Below are 11,846 nucleotides of genomic sequence, written 5' to 3'. Positions count from 1 at the left end.
TTGTTTTGCAGCCCATTGCATTTAGAAAAGGCTGTCACCATGACTCAGGAATGCAGAGTGCTCTGGGTGCAGGTCTACTCCAGCCACAGCGATAATGAGCCTGATCATTTGCTGCTCAGATCTGGCTATGCCAGGTGCCAGGCTCACAGAGTCCTGGTAGCTGATGCCCTACCCGTTACTTTAAGGGTAGTGAAGGTCCCTGAGATGGTGAGAGAGTGCTTGTCCTTAGCTCAGTGCATTTCCCTTTCCCTGATCAAGGACCACTGTTGCTTCCTCTTGTGTGACCTTGGAGAGTGTCACTGGGAATGGAGCGCCCAGAGAGAAGTTTACCCAGAAATCCTTTAGCTGAGAATCTCTACTTCTGAGTCACTGAGTAAAGATGAAGTCAGGGGCCAGAGATAGAGAACTGGGGGTTAAGTCACTTGTCTTACATGCAGCCAACCCAAATTGGGTCCCTGGCACCACACCACACATGGTTTTCCCAGCACCACTAGGAGTGATTCCTGAACACAGAATGAGGGTTAGATCCCTGGCATTCCATATGCTAGCCCAAATTTCATCAAGAACGAACTCTGAGCACAGAGATAGGTGTGAAGCTCCCTCTGGAAAAAAATCCATGAAGATAAACAGAAACCAAGTAATTAGCTACATTTAAAGGTGGGTTATTTCATTGATGTGTTAGGGATGGAGAGACACCTCAGACTACTGAGCCCATGAGTCTAGATTCAGTTCCAGGTAGCACAAGGCTCATTAAAAACACCTAACACTAAAAATTAGTTGGGTTCTCTGCTCCTGTGCAGTTCCCAACGACTTCAAGAGATGGAAAAAAAGGGTCTGGAGCGATAACAAAGCGAGTAGGGTATTTGCCTTGCATGCGACTGACCCGAGGTCGATTCCCAGCATTTCATATGGTCCCATGAGCACCATCAGGCGTGATTCCTGAGTGCAAAGCCAGGAATAAACCCTGAACATTGCCAGGTGAGACCTACAAAGAAAAAAAAAAGATGGAAAGTGTTCCTGTGATATTCTCGGGAGTATCAGACATGAGATAAAATGGTCTTGACAGGGTTAAATATTCATGTACCAGCATAAGGAACAGGATGCAGGGCACATTGTAGTGGGAATAAATGGAAATTGTCTAGTGTCAGACAAAGAACAAATTAGCACTATCTCCCACAACTCAAATCAATCTGGAATGGATTACTAAACCAGATTTACATGTGAATCATGAAGTCTTTTTCTAGAAGATGATTTTTTTCCTAAACATTTAATCAGAATATATCTCTTAATTGGTAGAGTAAATATTAAGGACATACAACTGACATATATATTAAAATAAAGAACTGGGGTGCTGGACTAGTATGATATGGGGGTGCTGCGTGAAGCACAGCCAATCCATGTTAGATCCCCAGAACCTATGTGATCTTTGAGTCTCCCCGAGTAAATCTTGAGCACAGAGACAGGAGTAAGCCTTGAGCAAAGCTCAGTTTCCCCAAACTAAGATATACAGATATATATTAAAATTGGTTCTCTTAAGTTCTCTTTAAAATCCTAGACACAGAAGGTGAGGATAAGTCAGAAAGAGAATAGCAAAAGGGGGAGAGAGAGACAAAAGAGATGGGGAGCGAATAGAGTACAAAAGATTGATTTATATTTTACTGGACTAATAATTAAGGGGGCCTTAGGTGTGTGTAGGGCCAACCCAGCAATGCCTAGATATCATTCTTGGAGGGGCGGCTCAGGGAACACTGTGCTTTGCCAGGGAACAGTTCCAGGATTCTGTGTCCAGGACAACTGTCTTACTCACTGTGAATCTCTCCAGCCCACTTTGTGTGATTTTGAAGTAAAAAATTCACTAAGCAAAAATAGGGTCTGGAGGGATAATTGGAAAGTAAAGCACAAATCTTGCACACACGTCCAGCCAGGGTAGATCCTTACTACATCTAAAGGCACCCCAAGTCCTCCAGGACCTTTTGCTGGGTGAAAAGCTAGGAGCAAGACCTGAGTACAGCCAGGTGTGGTCCATAAACAACAAAGCTTCACTTAACAGCAGGAGTTAGGGATAAGGGTCCCAAGGTGGTTGCTCTGAATGCACCTAGCTGCCGTGTGTCTGCACATGAGGGCAATGTGGTGCTTGGGTCAGACTCTGTGCTCACACATAAGCTGTAGCAAGGACTTGGCAATGCATTCCTGAAATTCAACAGAAAATGATCCTAAAGGGGCCAGAGTAATAGGCAGGGGAGGGCGCTTGCTTGCATATGGCTGACCTGTGATCTATCTGCTAGAGTCCCTGAGCATTGCAGGAGTAATTCCTGAGTGCACAGCCAGGATTAACACAGGGCATAGCTAGGCTAGACCTCCCCAAACAACAAGAACAAAAGCTATTCAAAAAGTTTGTAGTGTTGGGGCTGGAGCGATAGCACAGCTGGTAGGACGTTTGCCTTGCATGTGGCTGACCTGGGTTCAATTCCCAGTATCACATATGGTCTTCTGAGCACTGCCAGGAGTAATTCCTGAGTGCAGAGCCAGGATTAACCCCTGTGCATCTCCGGGTGTGCCCCCCCCCCAAAAAAAAGGGCAAAAAAGTTTGTATTGTTGCTCTAACACTGCTGCCACCTTTGAAAGAATATTTATCGCAAAAAATATTGTTTATACTCCCCTAGGCAGAGCCAGTCATAGGGTGCTAAAGCCAGCATACTGGGAGCTGCTATCTCTGTGGTGCCCACATGGAGCTCTTCAGCAGCAGTCATCTGTGTACGCACCTATGTCCTTGGTGCACAGAGAGCCGACAGGACTCGGTTCCCGGAATCCCTGCACCTCAAAGCTGCCCTTCAACCTCAACTGTGTTATGAAGTTGGACCCGGGTGTCTTATGGCTCCCAGAAAACATCAAAGGCAGTAAGCAGCTGGCCTGCAACCCCACTCTACAGCCTGGCTCACTCTCTCGTCACACTCTGCATACTCCTCCTCTAGCCGCAGAGAGCATTCCCTCGCCATGATCCTCTCAGTACATGCTCTCAGAGGGACACAATTCCTGTGAAAATGACGACATGGTTTGTCCAGTGGGAGATAAAACACTTTTTAGTTGGAAAAGTATTCCGGATATGGCCCTGGTGTTTCTAATGGATGCATTAATCTGTATTCTATTCTTGACTAAGATACAGGTGCTCTGAGCACCATCTAAATACCCGAACATTCATCTCTGATGCTGCGCTGGACTTAGAGCAGATGGATTTAGGAACCACAGGGTTGGCCCTGAACCATCTGTTTCAATGTTTTTGGGACTGTCCCCTGTCATCTTCCTGTGAGGATGATGTTACCTACAGAGAGTATCAGAGACTGGTGGGGGGATCCCAGCCCCTCACCCTTTCCCTTTTCCAGCCCAGATCCTCACCCCAGAGAAGGAACATTCTCTCTGCTCTGCAGTTCTGACCTGGGATCAATTTCCTTCAGTTGCGAGCACTTACTCAGCATCCTTCCCGGGCGGCCTCTGTCTCTCACACTGACATCACAGCAGGCTGTGATACTTCTTGCTGCCAGGAGAGAAGCTCCAGGGAATGTCTCTGTCTCAGGCCAGGGGAGGGAGGTGCAGATCTGATATAGATGTGTGGGTAGTGACCTCACCTCCCTGAAGAACTGCAATTATCACTTCTCCTGGAAAGCCAATGACAGGGGCAGCTTGGGGAGCTGAGATATTTCTGAGAAACTTTTTGGAAGTTGCTAATTGCTAAAGCAGGTACAAGTTGCAGGCGAATTTCTGTATGGGAAAGTGGTATTTATGGAAAGCCTCTCTAAAACTAGGGATGGGATTTTTCTTATCCCTAACTACAAATGAGGCTTCAAGCATCCTGAGTTGACAGTAATCATGTGTTTGTCAAACATTTATCCATATATTTCCGGAAAAAACAACAAGAGTAATTTCTGAATTTCTGATTGTTCAGCCAGGTTTAACCTCTGAGTTAAACCAGATGTGACTTAAAAAGCAACAAAACAAAAGAAAACAAAACTGAAAGAAAGAAACAAAAGGGAAAACCCAAAGGCTGTGGGGGAAATTGGTTACTCTGTGCTGTGATTGGGGTGAGATAAAATGATACAGAGAGTAAACAGGCAATTCCTATAAAAAATCACAAACACAATTCTTCTAGGTTCATTCTGGAAAGGGTTTTAGCACAACTGTGGGGTGTCTGTACCCAGTGTCATAGTAACCTTTCACAGTTCTCAAGATGTGGAAGCTGCAGTCCGCTCAGAAAGGCATGAATAAGCTAGAAATAGTTGACTTCAAGCAATGGAAACGATTCAAACCTAACAGGAAGGGATTGCAGATGCAGTACCGCTCTCTGGGAGTAAAGGCAAATGCTGAGAGAGAAGAACCAGTCATGAAAGATATTGCAGGACGCCAACGACATGGCTCTTAGACAATTATACTGGCCAGCACAGGTCACACGACGCTGGCCGTGCTAGGACTGGATGTCAGGTTATTTTACCACCTGAGAACGTTGAAGGACCAAATTGCTCTGATCTGCCTTGAGAGTGGGGCAGGGGAGGAAGTAGGAAGTTGGCCCAGGTAAAGGGCAGGGAAGGAGAATCAAGGTCACTGGCAGAGAGCAGCAAGGAGAGAGTGTCCGAGGGCATTTCCATTCCAGTCGCGACTCTGTCCCACTGGCGGTGCCATTCTCCCTCACACCTGTATGGTGTGCAGCTCCCCTTCTGTGCATTTTTCACACACTTGTGCCTTTTACTCAGTCCTGTTGCATTGCTATCAGACAATCTGCCAGATGACAGTCCCTGGGCTTCACGGGACTGAGGAGAGTCCTTGTCCTGGGTGGGCCAGGAGCTCCCAACTCCCTCCCCACCACCCTAAATGTTTAGCTACAGCTACATCAGAGTCAAGACTCAGTCGGAGACAGACCACATTCTCTGTTTCAATCCCAGTGTTGGGATCCAGCTTTTGTGGTGATAAAATATTGCTGTTGAAACATCTTGTCTGAGACTCCCTCCCTCTGTTCAGTGACCTTTTGAGAGATCAGGCGAGTGAGTGTGTATTTCCCCATCAGTCCTTATGCCTCTCAGTTCTGGTGCTTCTGTTGATGATAACAACAAAGAGACAGTTTCTGAACAGACATTTACATGTAAGGGCTCATGATCAGGACTCAGGGCAACTGCACAGAGGCCTGAGTGTGGTCTTTGGCACCTCATGACCAGGGTAATGTGAGGTGTCACCTCGTGGTCCTGAGCACTAGTGAGGTGGCCTTCATGTACCTGGGCTTGATAAGCAGCATGTGAGTGGGACCCAGCACTGAACCAACCAGACCTGTTGGCCAAGTAACACCCGCAGGCTCCCCAGGATCCCTGAACGCAGCATGAGAAGCATCTCCTCTTCATCAATATATCAAAATACAAAACAGAGGCACCAATACTCCGATACATCAAATCCCAGATTACTGGCATCACCCACATCATCAATATATATAATCCCAGTATCGAAGCATCACCCACGTCCCAGTGTATCACACCTGGAATAGAGACATCACACATGAAATAAATATATCAAAACCCAGTGTCCGAGAAATCTCCAGGCTCTCTCTGACCTGGGAATGGGCGACCTCTCCCCATTTCCCTGTATTTCCTGGATCCTGGTTGTCATGCGCATGAACTGCTTCTGGTGCCATAAAACCTCATTAACAACCATGGCCCAGAGACTCACAAGTAAATTTCAGAAGCGAGCCACAAGCTACAGAGATGCTTCTGGATCCCAAAGTCATTTCCAGTTGTATCACCCTATTTAAAATTTTAGAATCCCTCAAACATCCATCCCCGTTTGCAGCCAGTTGAGATTTCAAACTCTACTGCACCTATGTATCAATAGAAGCACACCACATTTGATGAGATTAAGGCAATTGATCTCAATCCAAAACACAAATCAATGTTAGCACAAAGGCTCAATAATAACATGTTATTAATCTCTTATACAAGAGTTTAATGGTTCTAGGATGAGATACAACAATCTTCAGATATTTTTATCTAAGAACTCTGTTTTATATAATTTTAAACGCATATTTATAACAACCCATACAAAAAAGAATTATTTAGGGCCTTTTTTTTCGGGTGAGCTTGGGGGGTGGTGGAAAAATTTTAAAAAATGGTGGTAGGACGGTGTTCAAGTTATGTGATGGGTGTTGGAATATTGAATGTAATAAATAATTGTGGACAACTTTATGAAAATAAAATAAAATTGGAAGGGAAAAAACAGGATGCGCACAGTACCAACAAAGCTTAGCGTGTTGAGCACATGTCTTCATGCTTTGTCCTCTGTAGTCTTTGAGTCCACTTCTGGGATCATAAGCCCCCAGCCACTACTGCTCAGCAGAGCCCCTGGAGCTCTAGTGCCCTGCAGAGAGCCCGGTGGCCGCTATCTGCAGTTCCTGTTGTAAACACCCACCCCCAGGCTGGGCATCTCATGCTAAGACTTCCTGCTTGTGGTCCCTGGGCCTAACACTGCTGAGGAGGTCTCACACAGCCCAATTCTAGCCAAAGCCTTCACTGAGTCCTTGGGGGTCTCCATCCTTCCAGTCCCTCAAGCATGTCCTGTGTCATCACGTTCTCAGGTTGCACCGGGAAAAATCTTCAGGATGCAGTCTGTTGATAACACATTTTATTTTTCAAACAATTGTAAATTTACAGAAATGCCAAAGGTTAGAGAATCTTCACATGTTTAGGGCCAACTTCTGAGCTGTCCACTCAGTCCTTTGCACTTTACAAGGCAGGAGGAAACATGGGGGGTCACTGGGAGGTGTCTGTACAGGAATGTGCACCATGCACATTCACACCCAGCAGTCTAGGGCTGGAGGTCCTCTGGAGGTCCTTCTCTGACATTAGTTTGTGAAACCTGGTTCTTCCCAAATCAGAAAAAGTATCTTCTTGTCCGTCTGAGTTTGAGAGTCTCTGATTCCTGTAATGTTTTGTTATACCGCGAATAAGCTCTGCATTAGGCACCTCTAACAAGGCCTTTAACAAGCCACTCAGTTCTTTCTGGTATGAATTCCTGGGTGGGACTCATCATCTGTTTTACTTTGGATCTGTTCTTGTACTGCAGTGCAGGGAACGGTTTGTCTGGAATTCAAGGTTTAGAGCCACACCTTTCTCCAAGACCGGTGACCTTCTCTCTGGGATCTGATGTCCAGTCCCTATGCAACAGTCTATATTTCCTGATTTCCTATGTATGGACATTTCTCCCTTCAACAGGGCAAAATGTCCCTTTTGAAATCCCAAAACTACTCTCCTTTAACCCATGCTTTGGACCACAGGTTCCAAATACACCCAATTATATCCTCTCTATTCTAGGTAGATCAACCATACTTTGTCAACCTGCCACATTCCCATGGAGCACAATCTGAGAAATAGTGGAATAAAAACATTATCCTGGGCAAGTTTGAAGTTGTTTGCTTGTGTGCAATTTCAGCTTCAAACCTCAAGTCTGAGGCTCTGAGGAGTGAGTTCCTGACTCTGCTGGCAGCCAGCATCTGGGTGACTGCAGTGAAAGGGCCACTGAATCCCTGAGATGACCCGGCCCAGGCACTCTAAGGAACCCTTAATGTTTGTCCATATCCATGGGACTCAGGATTTGATGTCTGTTGAAGTCAGAGGATACTTACTTCCTCTTAACTTTCTTCATATTACTCCAAAACAAGAGTGTTAACATTGGCTTTGGAGTTTGGGGATAGAGACTTGTTTTCTTCTAGAGCTCAGAAATAAGAGAGCTTCAGGACTTTCCTATTTATAGTTTTTTACTTTTCTCTGTTTTATGGTGCTATGCGGTGCTCAGGGTTTCCTCTTTGCTCTGCATTCACGGATCGGGGGCATGGTGCTGCCAGCAGGTCAACCTATACCTGTGGAGCGAGTGTATCACCAGCTGATGGTGCCTTTAGGCTTCCTGATGTCCCCAGATTACCACTTTGACTTTGACTAGACCGAAATAAACTTGGGTTCAAGTTTCCTATGTAATTACATGGCCAAAATTTATGTATGTGGGAGCCATGCCCACAAACCTCCTCTGAAAGCTCATTTATTGGCCTATTTTAGAGGCCCATAAGTAAATCCTGAATGAGATCAAAGCTACAGTTAACTTTAAATCCATGCATGGCTGAATTGACTAGGGTAAATTGGAGTGTGTGTGGGGGGCAGGTATGCCTATTGTCTGCCCAAGCAGAGCCCCTACAGCTGCTTGCTCCCACAATCCAAAATCATCACTATACCCCAGCCTGACTCCACCTTCTCTGGATGGAACTCACCGAGACATATGTGTTCAAAATTTTGGTATGCTAGCTTTGTGACTGAAATCGCCAGGCTTTCTCTGGTTCAGGATGAGTTTCCTCTAACTCACACCTCCATGCACTCCAGAAATCACATGCACACCCCAAAACTGCAACCCAGTTAAAGAGCTACTGCAGTCTAACTGTCCCAATAAAAATACTGAAGGCCCTGAACAAACATATGACTTTTTTAGTACCTGCATTGCAAACCATAATGCACAAAAGGAAAAGGAGAGGGATATAAAGAAGGAAACTGCCTCCCATAGAGGGAGGCTGGTGGTGAGGGATGGGGTGTTTGAGAATGGTTGTAGGGAAACAGGGAACATTGGTGGTGGAAAATGTACACTGGTGGAGGGATGGTTGCTGTATCATTATATGACTGAAACAGAATTATGAACAGCTTGGTAATAGTCTATCTCACAGATATTCAATTCAAAATTTTTTTGTTTTTTCGGTCACACCCAGAGATGCTCAGGGATTATTCCTGGCTCGGCACTCAGGAATTACTTCTATCAGTTCTGGAGAACCATATGGGATGCTGCGGATCAAACCTGGGTTGGCCGCATGCAAGGCAAACACCCTATCCGCTGTACTATCATTCTGATGCCCAATTAAAGTTTTGAAAGAATAAGGTAATGTGGAGTTCATGCCTGCTACAGTCAGTTAATCAGTAGCTGAATAAATAGCATTACTCCTACATTAAAAAAATAAATAAATAAATAAACTCAGGGAACACTTATTTTTTTAAAAAATTATTGAATCACCGTAAGATATTTACAAGCTTTCATGTTTGGGTTACAATCACACAATGATCAAACACACATCACTCCACCAGTGCACATTCCCCACCAATATCCCGTTCCCACCCTCCCCCTGCCTCCATGGCAGACAATATTCCCTATACTCTCTCTCCCGACTTATTCCTCCAGCCATCATTTTCTTACTGATTCCTCCTCTATTCCATCTCTGTAGATAATTTAGAGTTTCTGATATCAATACAGTTTGATCAGAGTTTCTTTCTTAAGACACAACCTCAAACCTACATGTTTGATTTTCCACTAATGATATCTCCATCTATCATCCTTTTTACATAAAATACACACTGATATTCCTTCCTTATAGCCATATCTCACAGGTTTTAACCTCCTTATTTTACTGAACTTAATATAGCTTGATCTACCAAGAAATTTGGAAAGAAGTTGCTAATTGCTTTCTCGTTTATCATGACAAAGATGCACTCCGCAGTACTCTTTCAAAAGCATTACATCAGTCTTAAAGATATGTAATAAAAAGATCACAATTCAAGATCTTTATAACATATATCCACTTGGTCAAAGTTCTCTTTACACTAGAAACTTTATCTTTTGAATTACAACTTCTTTTTTTTTAAGTTTAAACTTTTATTTTTTTGTTGAATCACTGTGAGAAAAGTTACAAAGCTTTTAGGTTCAAGTCTCAGTCACTCAATAATCAGATCCTCATCCTTTCACCAGTGCACATGTTCCACCACCAAGAACCCCAGCATACCCCCCTCCCGCTCTGCTCACCTGTGTGGCTAATGATTTTCACTTTATTTTCTCTATACTTTGAATACATTCAATACTTCAACAGAAAACTATTGTTTTTTTAGAATTTTTCCCCAACAATCAAACAACATAAATAGACACCAATCCATGTACACAAGTCCCAGAGGCCTCTCCCAATGTCTTCATCTGCACTGCCACTGCTTTCTGGAGACTGAAAAAAGGAAAAATGTCATTGGGGACGTCTCCCATAACACTTGGCCCACAACCTCTCAGGTCACCTGGCAAGGTGGTATTATGCCCCTTTTGAACGTCTATGCATCCCCTTTAATTGGATGTTCTCGCATCTACTTTAGTTGGATATCCAACATCCCCTTTAATTGGAAGTCTATGCACCCCCTCTAGTTGGACGTCTATGCATCTCCTTTAGTCAGGTAACTTGGTCTCAACAAGACCTCCCCTCAGCGACCAAGGATTTTCTTAATAGAAAATCCCATACTGAAAGTGGTCTGTCTGCCTTTCCAGTCTGGAATCCGGGAAGAGCCTCCAAATGTTAAGCCCAGGATTCTAGGTTCCCATCAGCGAGACAGAAACACTAACTTTATAATGCAAAAGCAGAAGGAGTTTTATTGCAGTATATTGGGGTCAACTATCTCATCCACAGAGTGGTCTCTTGATAATGACCCCAATTTCAGACAGCAAGCAGTTTACATAGTATTTGATTAATAAGCAGTACATGCCTTATTGTTTCAGAAGAGAATCTTACTTAGTTACCAAACAAAGGTGTTTTGGCAAGTTTCTAGGGCAACAGTGGTTAGGCAACAATTAAACAATAATTTCCAGTATCAGTACCAATGTTGTGATTACACAGATTTCTCATTCTTTTAGGGTTAACAAAAAGCAACTTCTGGGGCATTATGAGAATTGTTTAATTGAGCCCACTTGCTGAGCCTGGGAACTTTCCTAGGTGGGTTCAGATTGGCTATTCTGCATTGTTTTATTGCTGAGAAACTGAAACTGCTTTAGTTCCCATAACTGAACCTGAGGACTAGCTGATTTTGCTGATTTCTGCCGCCTGTCATGGCGTCAGTTTCATGCTTACAATATGAGAAGGAACAACATACAGTTTCACAGACTAAGAACAATTCAGGAACTTCATAGACTCAAAACCTGGTTACAAGAAGAACTAAGTGGGCTACATAAAGATAAATAAGCACCTCAAATACACCAAAATTTGGCAGAAAGATGGGACACAACTTCATAACAATAATATTTCTCAACATCAATGGGCTAAACGCACCAATTAAAAGACAGAGTTGCAAGATGGATCAAAAAATTGAACCCAGCAGTCAGCTGCCTGCAAGAAACACATCTGAACAGTCAGAACAAACACAGATTAAAAGTCAAAGTCTGGAAAACAATTCTACAGGCACACAACTCCCTCAGAAAAGCTGGGGAGGCCATTCTGGTATCAGAGCACATTGATTTCAGACTGAAGAAGGTCAGAAGAAACAGTAAAGGTCACTTCTTATTGATTGAGGGATCTATACATCAGGAAGAACTTACACTCATAAATGTATGTGCACCTAATGAGGGATCAACAAAAAATTTAAAAGAAGAAGAAAGACATAGAAAGCAATACAATACTCATGGGAGATTTCAACACCGCTTAATCATGGATCCAGGGATCAAGCAGACTCAAGTTTAGCAAGGACATTCTTTATCTGAGAAAAGAAAAGGGAGAAAGAGGCTTAGTAGATATATACAGGACACTTTATCCTCAAAAAGCTGAATACACATTCTTCTCAAGTGTGTATGGGACGTTCAACAAGATAGACCACATGCTGGGCCACAAAACATACCTCCATAAAATTAAGAAGATAGAGATTGTATTATCGATCTTCTAAGACTATGATGTGCTGAAAATAGAAACACACAAACAGAAAAATCAAATCAAACACCTGGAAATCAAACAGCTCACTACTGAACAGTGAGTGGCTTTGAAGGGAAATAGA

Source organism: Sorex araneus, chromosome 8 (assembly GCF_027595985.1).
Source record: "Sorex araneus isolate mSorAra2 chromosome 8, mSorAra2.pri, whole genome shotgun sequence".
NCBI lineage: Eukaryota > Metazoa > Chordata > Mammalia > Eulipotyphla > Soricidae > Sorex > Sorex araneus.
Note: the sequence above shows the minus strand (reverse complement) of the source record.